The sequence below is a fragment of the Aquarana catesbeiana genome, linkage group LG02, assembly GCF_042186555.1.
Source record: "Aquarana catesbeiana isolate 2022-GZ linkage group LG02, ASM4218655v1, whole genome shotgun sequence".
Taxonomy (NCBI): domain Eukaryota; kingdom Metazoa; phylum Chordata; class Amphibia; order Anura; family Ranidae; genus Aquarana; species Aquarana catesbeiana.
Window position 1 is genome coordinate 63,563,478 of NC_133325.1, and position 19,970 is coordinate 63,583,447.

The window sequence follows — 19,970 nt, forward strand, 5'->3', positions numbered from 1 at the left end:
AGGAGTTAGCTCAAAGGAGGATCACCTTCCTTAGGAAAAAGGTAGTCCCAACAGCAGGTTTTTTTAAATCTGACTTGTAGCCTGTTTTATGTAAAAGGTTGCATGAAAATAACACAAACAAAAACAGAACATAAATCCTTGCCATCCAGGCACTAACCGACCATTGTAGGTTTCTAACTCAACAGGTGAAGGGCTTCTCCCAGTCACCCACAAAACAAAGATAATACAAACCTTTTCTCCTACAAACCAAACTTCACATAAGCAGCTCCCTCAGGTTTTTGGCTTGCTGAGTCCCAGGCCAAGAGCAATCCTTTTCTCTAGTCCTGCTTAATTTCTACCACCTGTTGGTGGACACAAGTGGACCACAAAATCTGGTCTGGAACCAACCCTGCCAAGGTGGCTGGTAAAACCCAGACCAGATTCCACCTTAGTTCTCGGCAAATGAAAGTATGCGAGGTGAAACATAACGTCCATCAATCACCTTTTATAATGTCGCAAAATCTATGCCCATCTGCATTTTAGGTGAGGTAAGTTCAGCATCATCTGCAATGTCCTATAGTAAGAACAATGAAGGAATATTCCTGGTTTGTAGCTATGGGTTAGCACACTTTGCTCTTGCAGTAACCCCATATATGTTTTACAGTCCGCCGTACAGCGGTACAAGTGTTCTTTCCAGGCTTTGTTATATTCAGCTCCAAAAAATGTTCTCACCTTCTTTTACTGACTTCTTTTTATAAAGGGCAAGAGTCAAGTATATTACATTTGTCTCTTTTTCTAACAGATCATTGGGAGAAAAGAATAACTGCATCTTTAATGTGCTTCCATCAGCAAATCTACAGTGGTTTTCATTTGCTCATTTGCCATAAACCATTGTGGGGAACTTTTTTTTTTTTTAATGGTGTTAAGAAGATTTAGCTTGCTTCCATCTGAAGGGCGAGGCAATAAACACTAAATCAGCGACTGCTCTCTCTTCCCCTGGAGGAGAATTTTTTTTTCGTGGATGGGTATGGGCAGAAATTCTTAAAGAGGACGTAAACCCTGGTGGGTTTTACTTCCTCTGTATTTCCCTGTAAAGGTAAAGCATAATGGGCTACTATGCATCGCATAGTAGCCCATTATGTGTCACTTACCTGAAAACGAAGCCTGCGATGTCACCGCTGGCTGGAATCGTCCATCTTCAACCCTCTTCCTTCCGGGGCCGCGGACTCCGGCTCTGTGACTGGCCGAAGTCGCGTGGCGTCACTCCCACGCATGCACGTGTGAGCCGCCAGTCATGGCATGATCCCTTTAGAAAGGGCACGATCGTGCCCTTTCTAAAGTGCGCATGCACCAATGACGTCGGCGCACAGGTATATTGTAAATATCTCCTAAACCGTGCAGGTTTAGGAGATATTCCCAGCACCTACAGGTAAGCCTTAATATAGGCTTACCTGTAGGTAAAAGTGGTTGTATAGAGTTTACAACCACTTTAAAGGGCTAATCCACTGTCTTTTTAGTATATATATATATATATATATATATATATATATATATATATATATATATATTGTATATTTGCCATTTGCAGCCAGCAGGGGGCAGTCCTATACAAGCACAGCACAGAAGATTCTCTATACAACTATTGTGTTAAAAATAGACAGCTAAACCCAAAAACAAAAATGTAATATATTGCAATTTTACCACGTCTTAGATGTGGTGGCTGCATTTGTTTCTTTTTTCGGGCTATCTGAAGAAAATTCCTGGTGATCTTGCCAGAGAGATAGTGTCCTTGTCACTTCATATGAGCTGAAAAGAAAGCGCAAACATCGTTATCTTTATTGTATTAACTTCTTGTCCCATCAAGCCACCATGTAATGGAGTTGAACAAAGGCAGACATGTTTGAAGGCCAAAAGTGAAAAACGAAAGCAAAATTTTAGATGAATAATGTGAATAAGGGTGGAGGATAAAAAGTAGTCAATCTACATCTGAAAAGACGAGTGACCCCGTTTGATCCTAGACCCAAAGAATATGTATGATGAGTGATTATGAAAATAAGTTTAACCACATCTAAAGGCACGTGAGACACTCTTTCTTCTCAGAGAAAGTACAAAAAAATCACAATGTATATGGTAGATCGTGACGATAAATTCTATACTGAAATATCCAGATTTGTGAAAATAAATTTGCATAAATAGTAACAAAAAGTGTCCGCAATGTTGGTGGGGAGATATGACTCCCAAGTGAACAACATAAATCTGACGAATTAGTCCATATAATGCAAACAGTAATTGGCCCAACTTGAATCCAAAGCAGATATCATCACCATAGACATCCAGATCAAAGTAAGGGATAAATTACTCTTACCGACTTCGGTGGACTCACAGGCCGTGGGCGGTGAGTCAAATAGGCTTGTACTGTCTTAGGATGGATGACAGTATGAGAATGGCTTGTACATCAGATGGAGGACTGGGGACCGACCCAGACGATTTCCACGGTCAGCGTCTTTGTCAGCAAACATGGACCACGTGTAAAGAGAAAACAGGGAGCCTCCACATAGTGTAAATCCAAAGATTATTGACAAATGATGTTTATTAGATCACTTAAGATCGTCAAACAGTCCATAAAAATTGTAGAATCGATTCAAATTGCAAAGATGGGTATGAGAACAATAAGCGTGGTATAGGTGGCTGGGTATAGCAAGAAACCCGACCGGTTTCGTCCACAAAGACTTCGGCTGGGGTGTGACACCCCAGCCGAAGTCTTTGTGGACGAAACCGGTCGGGTTTCTTGCTATACCCAGCCACCTATACCACGCTTATTGTTCTCATACCCATCTTTGCAATTTGAATCGATTCTACAATTTTTATGGACTGTTTGACGATCTTAAGTGATCTAATAAACATCATTTGTCAATAATCTTTGGATTTACACTATGTGGAGGCTCCCTGTTTTCTCTTTACACGTGGTCCATGTTTGCTGACAAAGACGCTGACCGTGGAAATCGTCTGGGTCGGTCCCCAGTCCTCCATCTGATGTACAAGCCATTCTCATACTGTCATCCATCCTAAGACAGTACAAGCCTATTTGACTCACCGCCCACGGCCTGTGAGTCCACCGAAGTCGGTAAGAGTAATTTATCCCTTACTTTGATCTGGATGTCTATGGTGATGATATCTGCTTTGGATTCAAGTTGGGCCAATTACTGTTTGCATTATATGGACTAATTCGTCAGATTTATGTTGTTCACTTGGGAGTCATATCTCCCCACCAACATTGCGGACACTTTTTGTTACTATTTATGCAAATTTATTTTCACAAATCTGGATATTTCAGTATAGAATTTATCGTCACGATCTACCATATACATTGTGATTTTTTTGTACTTTCTCTGAGAAGAAAGAGTGTCTCACGTGCCTTTAGATGTGGTTAAACTTATTTTCATAATCACTCATCATACATATTCTTTGGGTCTAGGATCAAACGGGGTCACTCGTCTTTTCAGATGTAGATTGACTACTTTTTATCCTCCACCCTTATTCACATTATTCATCTAAAATTTTGCTTTCGTTTTTCACTTTTAGCGCTACACTTATACCACTTAGTTACTGTGCACAAATTAGTCGTTTTGTAGTGTTGGCTGCTACCTTGATGGTTTGGATTGGCGCGGTTTTTTACATATCTATATGTTTGAAGGCCAGCCTGTGTGACAACCATTGATCCATCCATTGATACAGGGATGAATTAAGTGTAGCCACAATGTTTTTCGTAGGATCCCCAACTAAAAATGAAGGGAAAACAAAGCCTGAGAAATTAAAACAAATCCGGCCACCACATCCATGAATTGGCAAGCTGCAATAGATTACATTTTTGCTCTTGGGTTTATGTATGCTTAAATAAAAGAGATAGCAGACTTCTCAAGAATTAGAAAATAATTAAGGACATTCTAACAAATTTAGTTGACTCAATGATGGCATCATCAAATGCCCTGACGATTTGTCAGAATTTTGTACAATTGTTTGAATGAAAAGCTAACCATGTATTGCCAGCTTTAGTGTGCGCATAAGTGATGATGTTGAATGTGCACACAATTACGATTGATGGTAGTGGATATGTAGGGGTTAAATGTGGGGATGTGGGTGGTATCGGTGTGTTGAAATGTTAGGTAAGGTTTTCCAGGTGTCTCCTACTGTATGTAGAAAGTACTAGCTACAACCCAGAAATAGTTAATTCAGCAAAGGTTAAACACTAATAAACCTTCACATTACTGCATAGACGTTATTTCCCCATTTCCATATTACAATAATTAAACTTTTGCACTCTATAGTGTACTGCTAAGCATTTCTGATCACATTTGTATTACATTGTTAAATCAAGTAACTTACCTTCTGTGAGAAGTTCCAGACCTTATTCTTTTTCACGCACTCTTGTGTCTTTATTATCTTTCTTATGTTCTTCAATAAAAATATTGTAACAGAAATTTGAGGTAAGGAAGTGTGATTGTGGGATGATGAAGTAGTAGATATTTAGATAGGTTAGAAGATGAGGCATTAGGTTTGTTTTTTTTTATAGAGGATTGCACTTTGGGTAACAAAGCAGATGGTAGGAGGTAGGGGATTCAGGTTTCTGGAGGAAGCTGGTGACTTGAGCTAAATTGTGGGGTTATAAATGTTGTATTAAACAACATATTTATGATGTGTGAGGGTGTTGGATTTTGGAGGGGGTTTTGAACTGTTATGCCCCGTACACGCGATCGGATTTTCCGACAACAAATGTTGGATGTGAGCTTGTTGGCAGAAAGTCCGACCGTGTGTATGCTCCATCGAACATTTGTTGCCGGACTTTCCACCAACAAATGTTGGTTAGCAGGTTCTCAAATTTTCCACCAACAAATGTTTTTTGCCGAACTTTCCGATTGTGTGTACACAAGTCTGTCGGACAAAAGTCCAGACACGCGCGGAATCAAGTATGAGCCGGAAGCGCTCGGTCTTGTAAAACTAGCGTTCGTAATGGAGATATCACATACGTCTTGTACGTCTCTACGTTCGTTTCTGTGACCGTGTGTATGCAAGACAAGTTGGAGCCAACATCCTTCGAACAAAAATCCACGGTTTTGTTGTCGGAAAGTCCGATCGTGTGTACGGGGCATTAGATGTGGGAGATTGTATGGGGTTGGTCTGTTTGGAAGAAGGTGCTAGAGTTATACGGGATATAAGTGTGTTACATGCTGGAGCAAGTTGTTGGTTGTTGCGTGTGAGGAAATGTAAGGGGCGTCTGTGTTTGATTCAGGAGAATATGGGAATGGGGGCTAGATGGGGAAAGGTGAAGACAGTACGGAGGAGCAATGATCTCAGGCCCCATACACACTATTAGATTTTCTGCAGATTTTTGTGTTCAGATTTACCAAAACCATGTAGTGCAAGGGCCTGCCTGATTGCATACACATTGAAACTCTTATGCCCTGTACACATGACCGGTTTTGCCATCGGAATAAACTCTGAAGGTTTTTCTGACGGAGTTCCGACGGAATTCCGCTCAATCTGTTTTGCATACACACGGTCACACCATATTCCGACCGTCCAAAACGCGGTTATGTACAACACTTACAAAGGGATTAGAAAACAAAAGTTCAATAGCCAGAAGCCAATAGCTTCCGTCTCCTACTTGCTTCAGAGCATGCGTCGTTTTTGGTGCATCGGAACAGCATACAGACAAGCGTTTTTTCCCATAGTAAATTTTTCCGTCAGAAAAATATAGAACATGTTCTCTATCTAAGTCCGTCTGAATTTTTGATGGAAAAAGTCAGATGGGGCATACACGCGGTCGGAATATACAATGAAAAGCTCCCATCGGACTCTTTCTGTCAAAAATTCCGCTCATTTGTACGCGGTATTATGCCGAATACACACGAGCGGAATTTCCGACAACAAATGTTCGATGACAGCTTGTTGTCGGAAATTCTGACCACGTGTAGGCTCCATCGGACATTTTTTGTGGGAATTTCTGACAACGAAAATTTGAGAGCTGGATCTCAAATTTTCCAACAACAAAATCCGTTGTCGGAAATTCCGAGTGTGTGTAGACAATTCCGACACACAAAATTCCACGCATGCTCGGAATCAAGCAGAGGAGCCGCACTGGCTATTGAACTTCATTTTTCTCGGCTCGTCATACGTGTTGTATGTCACTGTGTTCTTGACGTTCAGAATTTGCGACAAAATTTGTGCGACCGTGTGCATGCAAGACAAGTTTGAGCCAACATCCGTCGGAAATAAATCCCAGGATTTAGTTGTCGGAATGTCCGATCGTGTGTACGTGGCATTAAGGTTTGACCTCATATTATATGGTTTTGGTAAATCTGAAGACAAAAATATGCAGAAAATCTAATAGTGTGTATGGGGTCTAAGATGTTGAAGAAAGTGATAGGTTGGGTTTTTAGGTCTCTAGGGTTCAGGAAGGTGAAGTAGTTAAATGTGGTGGGGGTTATTGGTTGGAGTTTTAGGTCTGCAGGGTTGTGAAGGTGAAAGAGTTGGATGCGGTAGAAGGTTGGGGGTTTAGGTCTGCATGGTTGTGTAAAGCGAAGGAGTTGGATGTAGAAAGTGGTTATTGGTTGGAGGTTTTAGGTCTGCAGGGTTGTGTAAGGTGAAGGAGTTGGATGTAAAAGGTGGTTATTGGTTGGGGGTTTTAGGTCTGCAGGGTGGTGGATGGTGAAGGAGTTGGATGTGGTAGGTGGTTATTGGTTGGAAGGTCTAGATCTCCAGGGTTCTGGATGGTGAAGGAGTTGGATGTGATAGGTAGTGTTTGGTTGGGGGTTTTAGATCTGCAGGGTGGTGGATGGTGAAGTAGTTGGATATGGCAGGTGGTTATTGTTTGGAAGGTTTAGGCCTGCAGGGTTGTGGATGGTAAAGTAGTTGGATGTGGTAGGTGGTCATTGGTTGGGAGTTTTAGGTTAGCAGAGTTGTGTGTGGTGAAGGAGTTAGATATGGTACTGTAGGCGATTATTGGTGGGGGTTTTAAGTCTTCAGGGTTGTGGCTAGTAAAGGAGTTGGATATGGTAGGTAGTTATTGGTTGGGAGTTTTAGGTTTGCAGAGTTGTGTGTGGTGAAGGAGTTGGATGTGATACATGGTTTTTTATTGGGGGATTTAGATCTGCAGTATTGTCAATGATGGAGATCGATGTGGTAGGTGGTTATTAGTTGGGAGTTTAAAGTCTGCAGGGTTGTGTAATGTGAAGGTTTGGATGTGGTAGGTGGTTATTGGTTAGGGGTTCTACGTCTGCAAGGTTGTAGATGGTGAAGGAGTTGAATGTGGTAGGTGGTTATTGGTTGGGGGTTTTTTAGTCAGCAGGGTTGTCGATAGTGAAGGAGTTGGATGTGGTAGGTGGTTATTAGTTGTGGGTTTTAGGTCTGCATGGTTGTATAACTTGAGGGAATTGAATGTGGTTGGTGGTTATTGGTGAAAGGGGTTGCAAATGGTATGTGATAATTGGTTGTGAGTTTTAGTTTTACAGGGCTATGGTTGAGGAGATAATTGGTACATAGGGGAAATAAGGGGAAGGGGTGGTGTTGCCATTGTATAGTAGACAAGTTGCCTAATTTACAGAGGGTGAAGATGTTGCAGAGAGTGAAGAAGTTGCATGTGGAAGATTATGGGGTTAGTTTGTAGGGTTACATGAATTGGAGGATTATGAAGATATTAAAATATAGGATGTAGAGGAAAGACCAGAAGCCCAAGCTGATTGTTTTTTCTTCCTTTTTTAATATCTTCAGGGCCCAAGAACATTGAGCTAGGCGTGAAGCACAGCCTGTGGTCTGCCTGTAGTAAAAGTATACACCAACACACCAGCAGGCAGATGGTCATCCCACAGTCATTTCTTTCCTCCCAGAGCACCTACAAATGTAACAAATACTTTGACATTTGACTGTCTAAGAAAGAATTTTGTCCCGGGGTCGTAACTGTGATGACAGGTGGGATAAGGTCAACAATAACAGCCCTGTTTCTCATTAGCCCTGTATTCCAGTACTCCACAAATCAGGAACATATTTCCCCCTCATCAAGCGTTCCCTTGATATCTCTCTCTGATTATTATTCATAAGTTCAAATCTACTACAAGGATTTTTTTTTTTAGGTAGAGGCATTATGTTAATTTCTATGTACTTGATTCTTCCTGCCAAACATGAATAACAAATATCCTAATTAGGAGCCGAGTCCCAGTTAATTATAAGATCAGTCTTCTGGCCCAGAGTAATACAAGTATAATGATCAATTATCTACACAATGCAGGATTGACTGCTACTTGTCTTCCTTAAAAAAATATTTGGCTGAGTTAATTTCTGATAACTGTAATCTGGCTGTTGGAAAAAAAATATATGGAAGGGCCTGTTAAGTATCACTTTGTTGATTTCTGGTTAATATTAATGAGAATTGAATCCAACATTATTTTTCTCTTTAAAAAAAAAAATACACAAACACTATTTGGATCCCAATTGATTGACATGACATAAGCCCAGTGCTGTTTCTTAATCGCATCAATCCTGAAAAGCGGGGAAATAAGATAATTTCTGATTTTTATAATTATCACAATGTGGAAATGTCATTAAAATGTAAACCCGATCACTAAAAATCTCACATAAGCTTCAACGTGTTAATAAAAATTAAAAAGCCATTTTCAAAATGTAAATCTGCAGGTTTTATTGAGGGCCCATTTGCTTCTTTGTTGTGGGTTGTGTTAAAGTAGTTGTAAACCTCAGACATGAAATATGAACAAAGGTTATACTTCTATAGTTTGTCCTTGTCTCAATTAAGTGCACTAAGTGTAATTTCTGCCTGCTGCCTCATTCCTGTGCTATCTTCATGAGTCACTTCTGATGACAAATTTTCCTAACACCAAGAGAAGAAAAAAAAAGGTGACAGGGGAGGGACCTCTAACACACAGCCTGTGATTGAATGCCTCAGCTCTGTTCCTGTGTGCTGTGTGTGTGTGGGGGGTCCATTCCCTCCAATCAGCTCTCAGAGCTCTCCTCACTGAGCTCTGCAGAGTGTAATTTCAACTCTCCACCCCCTGTTTTCTGACAGCTCAGACAAGCTTTAAAAATTCTGGACTTTGAACGGATGTAGAGGAGACGGCAGATAAACAGGTACAACTTATGTAGGAGGATTTGTTTCATCTCTGTGTATCTCCCGAGGCCAGTCATTTCACTGGGTATACTGTATGTAAGGGTGTGCAACCACTTTAAGGCAATCCATTCAAAGTGAATAGATTGGTAGCCAGGTTCGGATGTAGGTGGGTGCTGGAGTGAGCTGCTGCCCCCCAGATATAAGTTTCCCTCCCCAGGTCACTAAGAGTGCATCTGCTGATCCATAGCCAATCTGATGGGGGCAGTTAATGTAAGGGGGGCACTGATGGGGGCATTTGTTGCAAGGGGGCATTTTGATGGGGGCAGTTGATGTCAGGGGGCACTCTCGTGGGGACAAGTAAGGTAAAAGGAAACTCTGATTGAAAAATTTGATGTGAAGAGCAACACTGATGGGGACAGTTGATGTAAGGGGGCACTATGAAGGGGGCAATTGATGTAAGGGGGCACTCTGATGGGGACACGTAATGTAAAGAGAAAATCTATGGAGACCTTTGATGTGAAGGGAAGCTCTGATGGGGCAATTGATGTAAAGGGGCACTCTGATGGGAAAACATAATGTAAAGGGAAAATCTGATGGAGACCCTTGATGTAATGGGAAACTCTGATGGAGACAGTTGATGTAAGGGGGCACTATGAATCAGGAAATTGATGTAAGGGGGAACACTGATGGGGACAGGTAATGTAAAGGGAAACTCTGATGGGGACAGCTGATGCAAGGGGGAACTCTCATGGGGACAAATGATGTAAGGGGAACTCTGATGGGACAAATGATGTAAGGGGGAACTCTGATGGGGACAGTTGATGTAAGGGGGAACTCTTATGGTGACAAATGATGTAAGGGGAACTCTCATGGGGACAAATGATATAAGGGAATCTCTGATGGGGACAATTGATGTAAGGGGTAACTCTGATGGGGACAAATGATGTAAGGGGGAACTCTGATGGGGACAATTGATGTAAGGGGGAAATCTGATGGGGACAAATAATTTAAGGGGGAACTCTGATGGGGACAATTGATGTAAGGGGAACTCTGATGGGGACAAATGATGTAAGGGTAACTCCGATTGGGACAATTTATGTAAGGGGGCACTCTGATGGGGACATTTGATATAAGGGGGCAGTCTGATGGGGACAATTGATGTAAGAGGGAACTCTGATGGAGACAATTGATGTAAGGGGGAACTCAGATGGGGACAAATGATGTAAGGGGGAACACTGATGGGGACAATTGATGTAAGGGGGAAATATGATGGGGACAAATGATTTAAGGGGGAACTCTGATGGGACAGTTGATGTAAGGGGAACTCAGATGGGGACAAATGATGTAAGGGGAACTCTGATTGGGACAATTTATGTAAGGGGGCACTCTGATGGGACAAATGATGTAAGGGGGAACTCTGATGGGGACAATTGATGTAAGGGGGAACTCTTATGGCGACAAATGATGTAAGGGGAACTCTCATGGGGACAAATGATATAAGGGAATCTCTGATGGGGACAATTGATGTAAGGGGGAACTCTGATGGGGACATTTGATATAAGAGGGCAGTCTGATGGGGACATTTGATGTAAGGGAGCACTCTGATGGAGACAATTGATGTAAGGTAGCACTCTCATAAAGACACCTGATTTAAGGGGTACTCTTATGGGGACAATTTATGGGAGGGGGCACTCTGATTTGGACCCTGATGTAAGGGGGAATCTGATGGGGACACTTGATGTAAGGGGGAACTCTGATGGGGACCCCAATGTAAAGGCAGACCGTGATAGGAACACATGATATAAAGGGACACTGTTTATGTTTAATCATCATAATCTAATGATTACAATCCCTGTTCACTCCTGCACTGCCTCTGCACTACCTGTCACATGTTACTTCTGAAGCATGACGAGTGACCTGTAAATACTGGTTCCCTGTATCTCTGACACACTGTGTGAAAGACTACCAGTGATTTACACAGTGTTGACATTATGCCGCTTGACTTTTTTACTGCACCCCCAGGTCAGATAGCTGGCCCTGCTGCCAACGCACCCTAGCACATGATCCTTATTTTCTAAAGCAATGCACCACTGTGCATTGTGGTCAGGGCTTTTTTCTCAGAGAATAGGTGCAGGAACTCCTCCCTTCTGAGTCAGTCCTTGACTCCACCCCCTATCCACCTGTGAGTACCGTTCCTTGGTTCCACCCCTTACCCACCTCCCAGTACCACCCCTTTTAGAGAATACAGAGCCAAGTATCATTTTGTGGTGCTAAGTATTTTGTATGGAATGTGTTAATGATAACAAGAAAGGCAGTAAAATAGATACACCCCAGCAACAGTGGACCCCCAACAGCCAGCATCAGTAGACCAAAAATTGACTCCCTGCAACATTGGACCCACCCCCAGGAAAAATAGATCCCCCACCAGCAATAATAGACCTCCCCAGCAACAATAGACCCCCCCTGCAAAAATAGATCCCCTCCAGCAACAATAGATTCTCCAGCAGCCAGCATCAATAGATCCTCCAGCAGCCAGCATCAATAGATCCTCCAGCAGCCAGCAACATAAGACCGACCCCCAGCAACAATAGATTCCCAATGAGCAACAGAAGATCTCCCCAGCAATAATAGACCCCCTTCCTCCGCAAAAATAGATCCCAGCCTCAATAGACACTCCAGCACACCTTGCCAATCAGTTCTGGAGGTGCGGGAACTGCGTTCCCCCACGTTCCTGCTAAAAAAGCCCTGATTATGGTTCACCACAACACAGATGCATTGCCTTCGTGTGTTGGGGTGCCATTGGAAATACCCTAGTTTAACGGAACAAACTGCAGATTGTGTCTGCTCCAGTTTAATAAATTCCCCTTCATGTGCTTTGACCCACCTTCCCATCACATTACACTTATTGACTATGCAGCTCATAAAGGAGCAAATTGGAAAACGCCTCTATTGCATTAAGGGTATTTCTTTTTTTTCTGGTTCAGGCCTAATTGATGGCGTATTAAGAAGGAGCTTTTAGATGCAGGAAACAAATGTCCAATACCTCCTTGTGTTTGGTAGAATGGGTATGGGGGTTGGAGATCTTCATACAACAGAAGAGGTTTATATCATTTGACCATTTAGGTGCAAATAGGACTTAATGGAGTCAGCAAACTGACTTGGAGTTCCCATGGTAACTGGGTAAAGGTTTTGGAGCATAGAATAATTACATTATGGTACCTTTAAATTCACAGGTGATTGCATGAGTGCTTCCTAGTGCGATAGATTGCTTTGAAGTAGGCAATGGTCATGTGGTAACTCCACTGTAATCACATGGCTTAGGTTTCCATGACAACCCAGAGAATTTTTCTTATTAATACCACTACCCTTCCCCCTTGAGGATTAGAAGAACTACCCCCACTATCAGGTTATTTGCTTCTGTATGAATACACGCCAATTGTGCAGAAAAAAAAATCATATTTGATAATTACTATGATTGGAAAAAGCCTAGGAAAGAACATTTTTTAAAAAATTTTAATAAATACTGTTTTGAAAAAAAAAATATGAATATTTAAATATAGTTGGATGTCTGCATAGCCTTAAAGAGATGGTGTCTACTTGCAAGAAAATATTCAACATTACTGGACTTATACTGAAGTGATAATCTCTTTAGTTGTCTTCAAAGAAGGTAGCATGATGACCATTTTGTAGTAGTTCCGATTATGCAATGGAATGCAGTGTAAGAATCCTGGTGGGGATGTGCGACTAGAGAGTCTATACTGAAGGCCTCTTGACCCCTCCCAGGGAAAGAGAGCCTTGACTGATGGGGGCATGGCCAGGTGAAGAACAAGGTTGCTGAGTGGTCACCAGGGATTGGTTTCTATGGGGTATGGGCTGGGCCTGAGCTCAGGAAAGTTTTGTTCCCAGGGAATTCTGGGTCCTTCGAGGAACGTGGCTGGAAGAGCTGCCCACCCTCCTGCCCCTTTTTTTCTATGGTATGTCACAGCTTGCTGCAGTTTCTTGACCTTGCCAGCATAAAAGTTGCTGTAATGGGCTATGCCCTTGATGGAAATCAGAAGTAGGCTGTCTGTCCAGCACTTATGATAAGGACAGGCCCCCCTTTGGAATTGTGTGCTCACAGTACAACTGTGACTGGCACTGGTTTAAAGTATTATCATGTTATGTGTTGGATTTTAATAAAGCTGTGGCTTTGCCCTTTCCAACCTAATGGTTGTAAGTGTGTTGATTTGATGGGGTGAAGAGGCAAGGGTGAAGGTTTTTCTATACATTATGTTACATTTAATTTGTACCGGGCCCATTGCACCTCAGCAGTCATGCGACGGGACGAGTGCATGCACAGATTTTTAATCAGGAAGAATGCTCCCTCCTGCAGTGCTGGAGAAGAACGGTCAACGACAGTTGAAATAAGCCAGGATGTAGGATTGTAAACATTGGGAGTTCTGCCAGGCTTAGTGACAGAAAGGGGAGATTTACTGATTCTGGTGCACTCAGAATCTGACACCAACAATCAGGCACTATTCTTCCACTGACATCAATGACGGGGCACTATTTCTCCCTCTAATGCCAAAGATGCACTGCTTTCTCTCACCGTCTCCAAGATAATTTTACTCTGAATGGCCACAGACTGGCTCCCCTCAAGTCTAGAGGACAATGGACTGGGCCATTGTTTAGAAAGTTTGGAGACCCCTGCTCTAGACCTTTTGGGGAACATTTACTAATACTGGTGCACACAGAATCTGATGCAACTTTGCATAGTAACCAATCAGCTTCTAACTACAGATTGTTCAATTAAGCTTTAACAATAAAACCTGGAAGCTGATTGGTTACTGTGAACAGCTGCACCAGATTCTGTGCACACCGATATTAGTAAATATCCCTCAAAGGGTCTAGAGCAGGTGTCTTCAAACTTTCTAAACACAGGGCCAGTTTATTGTCCTTTAGACTTGAGGGGAGCCAGTCTGTGGCCATTGGGAGTAGAAATTGTCTTGGCGACAGTGGGAGTGCATCTTAGGCATTAGGGGGAGGAATAGTGCACCATCTTTGGTATCAGTGGAAGGAATAGTGCCCCATCATTGGTATCAATGGAAGAATAGCGCCCTATTGTTGGTTTCAGTGGGAGGAATAGTGTTCCATTGTTGGTGTCAGTGGGAGAAATAGTGCCCCATTATTGGTATCAGTGGGAGGAATAGTGCCCTGTTGGTTTTGCCAGTAACAGAATTAATCCCCATTGTTGGTGTCAGTATGTGGAATAGTGTCTTGCATCTGTGGTATAAAAAGTGCCCCAGGGGCTGGAAAAAGGCAAGAAAAAGGCAGCATTGAGCCCCTGGGCCACAGTTTGGAGACCCCTGGTCTAGAGGCCTACAAATGGCATAGTGTATTTTAAGCTACTAGGTCCCCTGTCTGCATGGGCCAGTTTATGTAAAAGATGAACTTAGCCCTTAAAGTTTTGCTCAACCCAGTCCTTATATTACCATTATGGATTGATCTTGTTAAGTTGAATCAACCACCACTTGACTAAAGGATTCGTCAACCTTGGGTCTTACCATTAAATTAAAGACACAGACTGCGTGACATGGGTTTTATAAGGCCACAGCAGCCAATTTTATTAACCAAATAATAAATAACAAAAAGAACATGAAAACAAATAACAAAATAATGTCCAACAGCAAGAGGTCTTTGGGTATCTTAAAAAAGGCACACTTTATAACTGTAAACGGTCTACATCCTCAGCTGTGCCCCAACAGGCTCGAGGACACTCGGACATCACAACTAACTCCATATTCCCCTCCCCCAGGGGATTTATCTCCTGGGAGAACCACCGCTAACAAATGTAAGCGCCATCCTTAGATGGGCCCCACTACTCCTGTGACCATGTAAAATTTGTATTGACACCCAAAGACCCCTTGAACCGCCAACTGCTGTGACAAGTTTAAAATACACCACAACATTACATTTTACCGTAGACAACGAGAATTATAAATTTTTGTTTTTTTTTTTTTTTTTTTTTAATTTATTTGTTTTTTTTTTTTTTTTTTTTTATTTTACTTATTATTATTATTATTATTATTTTTTTTTTTTTTTTAATTATTCTTTGTTTTCCTTATTATATTTTGTTTTTTTTTTTTTTTTTTTTTTTTGAAAATAAAATTGAATGACACAAACCCTTCAACCGTATTCATAAAATACCAATACAACCCATACCTATCCAACCTGCTGACTCCTAACACCAGGGCGGGAGGGTGGGAAGATGTCTCCTCTCCAAACTTCTCCGAGTGATGCAGAATCCACCCCCTACACCGGACCCCAACCTCTGAATCCAGCCCCCACCAACTTCTACCTCCAATCAGGTAAGAGCTGAACCTGTGACCCACCACTGACCTGACTGACCGTTCCCTGACCCCTGTTCCTCCCCTAGTCATGCATCCCCTCCGTCTATTCTCTCCTACGGGTCTCACTTGACTAAAGGATTCGTCAACCTTGGGTCTTACCATTAAATTAAAGACACAGACTGCGTGACATGGGTTTTATAAGGCCACAGCAGCCAATTTTATTAACCAAATAATAAATAACAAAAAGAACATGAAAACAAATAACAAAATAATGTCCAACAGCAAGAGGTCTTTGGGTATCTTAAAAAAGGCACACTTTATAACTGTAAACGGTCTACATCCTCAGCTGTGCCCCAACAGGCTCGAGGACACTCGGACATCACAACTAACTCCATATTCCCCTCCCCCAGGGGATTTATCTCCTGGGAGAACCACCGCTAACAAATGTAAGCGCCATCCTTAGATGGGCCCCACTACTCCTGTGACCATGTAAAATTTGTATTGACACCCAAAGACCCCTTGAACCGCCACGAGAGCTTGATTGACAACCTCATTCAAGCGAATCCCTCCACACCTGCAACGCTCTTGCCACACCCTCCTGAAGGTCCAAAGACCATATGTCTATGCCCACTGCATTTAAGTGAACACCGTCGTCTCGCCAATAGCGAACAGACTGATCCTCCAGCTCCCTGTGTCGAATTACTATGCCCCCGAGCCGGGCCACAAACCTCCCAACCTCCCTATTCAACTTAATTCTGGCTTTGTTAACCCTGCTTACGGAGCGGGCGAACCGCCACACTTTTCTTGCCACAATATCTGACCACACAATAATACAGCCAGGAAAATCACGTAGCAGACGCAAAATATCAAATTTGATATCCCTCACCAGATCCCTGGCAGCCCGCACCCCTAAATCATTGCCTCCTGCCTGTAAAACTAGAACATCTGGGGGCCTGTCAATTCTGGAAAAATAGTGAAATTCAGGCAGGACTTGGCCCCACATCATTCCACGTATACCCAACCATTTTAAGACAGCCTCACTCCGAGAAATGCCCAGTTGCCTCCCTTCCGGACGTACATCAGCCCTAACAGCCCCCCAGAACACGTATGAATCCCCCAGAATCCAGACCAGGCCAGGAGGAAGATCTGAAAGAAACATAAAAGGAACATAAAACCATACCCGCATACTCAATGCAACTTCAAAGCAAATGAGGGCGAACATAAATCTTAAAACGATCAGACTCCCACCTCCCTATGCGTCTCACTACCTGCGAACCCAAACCCCACCTAGCCGCTTCTGTGGCTGCCCCCACACGAAAGGAGTGAGTATTAAACTGGGAAACCTCCCTGCCCGCCTTTTCCAAACAACGTCGAAAAACTGACAAAAATTGAAAACGCGACAAGGATGAGCCATCCTTGTGCATCAAAAAGGTTCCCGGCCTCCACCCCCTAACCCCAAGATATCGTTGCACCGAAGAAACCGGGCAAACCGATTCCGGAAGCACCCGAAACAACGACACGGAAACCCCTTTACCCAATTGATCAGTTTTTGACTTGCCAATATGAATCCGAACACAATCCCCAGACAGGGTCACGTCCTTCAAACTTAACCCCCCTACTCCACACCTGTTCTTGCTAACTAGTTCCCCAATGCGCAACGCTCCAAAAAATGCTAACGCAAAAGCCACATTGAAAAGCCTCACCTCATAAACAGACGTACAAACCCCGGGCAACAGCTCCACCAACTCTTGAAGCAACTCAAACGAGACCGGGCGCCTCGTATCTGGCAGTACTCTCCCCCGCCGAAACCCCTTCATGGCCTGACGCACCCTGAAATCCTTAGTCATGTCCTGCAGGCCCTGCATCCTAAATAGAAAAGCCAGGGCAGCTAAACTCTTGTTCATTTTGGACACTGACTTGCCTTGTGTAAATCCCGTCCCAATAAAATACAGCAACAAAGCCACGTGATCATGTGATGAAAAATCCCCCCCAACCGAACTTACCAGGGTAGACCACTCACCCCATACCGACGAGTACGCCGCCCACGTACCCCCAGTCACCGATCGACGTAACAGCTCCTCAGCTACTCCAATGCCAGTCTCCACAGCCTGTCGGGACAAGGAACCCCCAGTTGCTCCGACTCCGGCGCCAACCTCCGGAACCTCTCCCACTGGAAACGAGACAAAGAATCGGCAATGGAATTCAACACCCCCGGAACATGAACAGCTTGTACAAAACAATTCAAGCTTAAGCACTTTAAAACCAAGTGCTGCAACAAGCGCACCACTGGCGGAGAAGAAGCGGACAAGCGCGTTATAACCTCCACCACCCCCAAATTGTCACAGTGAAAACAGATCCGCCTATCCCGAAATTTGTAGCCCCAGATTTCAACCGCCACTACAATCGGAAATAGTTCCAGTAACACTAAATTACGTAAGAACCCCGCCGAACTCCATTCTTCTGGCCACACCGCCGCGCACCAAGCCCCTTGGCAGAAAGCCCCAAAACCAGAACTACCAGCTGCATCAGTGAAAATATCCAGGTCAGAGGCTGCCACAACCGGCGCCATCCATAAAGACCTGCCATTGTATGTGGACAAAAACTCACCCCAAACCCTCAAATCGGCCTTCAGCTCACGCGAAAGCCTGATGAAGTGATGCGGCTTCAGTACTCCCGCAGTGGCAGCACATAAGCGGCGACTAAAGATGCGTCCCATAGGCATGATGCGGCAGGCGAAATTAAGCTTACCCAATAACGACTGCAACTGCCTAAGCCTGACCTTCCTCGCCACCTCAGCCTCCGCCACCCCTTGACGCAAGTCCTCCAGTTTGTCGTTCGGGAGACGACATTCCATCAGACGCGTGTCAATGACAATGCCCAAAAACTGCATGACTGTAGAAGGACCTTCCGTCTTACCCGGCGCTAAAGGAATTCCAAAACGTGACGCAATAGATTCCAAAGTGTGTAACAGCACTGAACAAACAGAGGAATCCGGTGGGCCGATGCAAAGAAAATCGTCGAGATAGTGCAGCACCGACCTCAACTGAGTCTCTTCCCTAACTACCCATTCCACAAAAGTGCTAAACACCTCAAAATATGCGCAAGAGATGGAACAGCCCATCGGCAAACAACGGTCCATATAAAACTGCCCTTCCCAACAGCAGCCAAGCAAATGTTGACTGTCCGGATGTACCGGCAGCAGACGAAAAGCGGATTCTATATCCGTCTTCGCCATCAATGAACCTTGGCCAAACCGTTGAACCCAACCAACCGCGGCATCAAAGGAGGTGTAAGACACCGAAGACAGCTCCGGAGAAATGGCATCATTCACCGAAGTCCCCTTCGGATACGACAAATGATGAATTAACCGGAATTTGTTGGGTTCCTTTTTGGGTACCACCCCAAGGGGAGAAACATGTAAAAACAAAACGGGGGGTTGAGCGAATGGTCCGGCCATTCTCCCGAGTTCCACCTCTTTTGCCAGTTTGTCCGAAACAACCTGGGAAAACTGGCGCGCTGATTTCAAATTTTGAGCCCTCGGAGACGGGGCCACAGGTCCCGAACACGGGATCCTAAAACCATGGGCAAAACCATCAGCCAAAAAACTTGCCGCCTCCCGTCGTGGATATCTATCTAGATACGGTACCATCTCGGGAAGGTTTACTGGCGTCCTCCCTTTTTGAGGCCGACTCAACGGGTTGGGACTTTCCTTTTTTGAAACACTTGGCATAACTGTGGGAGCCCCCGCAACCAGAGCACTCGTGACGGAAACGACAGTTTGCGCCAAAACGGCACGACCCCTCGTTAAACTGCCAGCAAATTCCCTTTCGCTGTGTGGCCGACTGTCCAGCGGCACCTGAACCGCCGGCCCCTCCGAGAAAGGGCTGTCCCGAAACCCTCGCATGTGACATAAGCTTCATCCAAAGCCCAATGTCCTTATGGTCCCAGCGCAAGCCCGGACGCAAAGCCTTGCGCTGGCGGAACTGCTCGTCATAGCGCAGCCAAGCAATTCCTCCATAAGTTCGATAAGCCTCCCCAATGGCATCCAGATAACAAAAAAGCGGAGAACAATTCTCTGGTGCTTTTTCGCCAATTACGCTAGCCAAAATGGCAAACGCCTGAAGCCAATTCCCAAAAGTGCGAGGAATAAGCCTCCAGCGTCGCTTCTCCTCCTCCTCCTTCTTGCTTTCGTCTGCCTTACCCTTGTCGATATTAAATTTCTCTAACGGCAAAAGAGAGAATATTTCAACATATTCCCCTTTCCAGATCTTTTCTCGTACATCTTGCTTTAGATGCACTCCCAGTGGGCCCTCAAAGCACACATAAATCTCGCACTTCGCCGCATCCGCCAACCGCACCTTATCCTCAGAGGACTCCTTCCCTTTATTCGCGTCCACCCCAGTCACCTCCGTCTGCGACGCCGACGTCACGCTAACCCCGGAGGACCCCCCCGCCCCGGATACCGCAACTGCAAGCGGCTCTGCTGGGGGGGGTGAGCTAGGAACTACAGAGTCCACGCCGGCGGCAGCGGGAGCCCATGCCCCAAC

The 19,970-nt window shown here is 44.1% G+C and overlaps 1 protein-coding gene across 8 annotated transcripts in view; it reads left to right on the forward strand.

Annotated features, from left to right (window-relative positions):
* FAT3 (FAT atypical cadherin 3) overlaps positions 1-19,970 on the forward strand; it is a 974,406-nt gene that overhangs the window by 228,216 nt on the left and 726,220 nt on the right. The gene's annotated exons all lie outside the window — the stretch shown is intronic.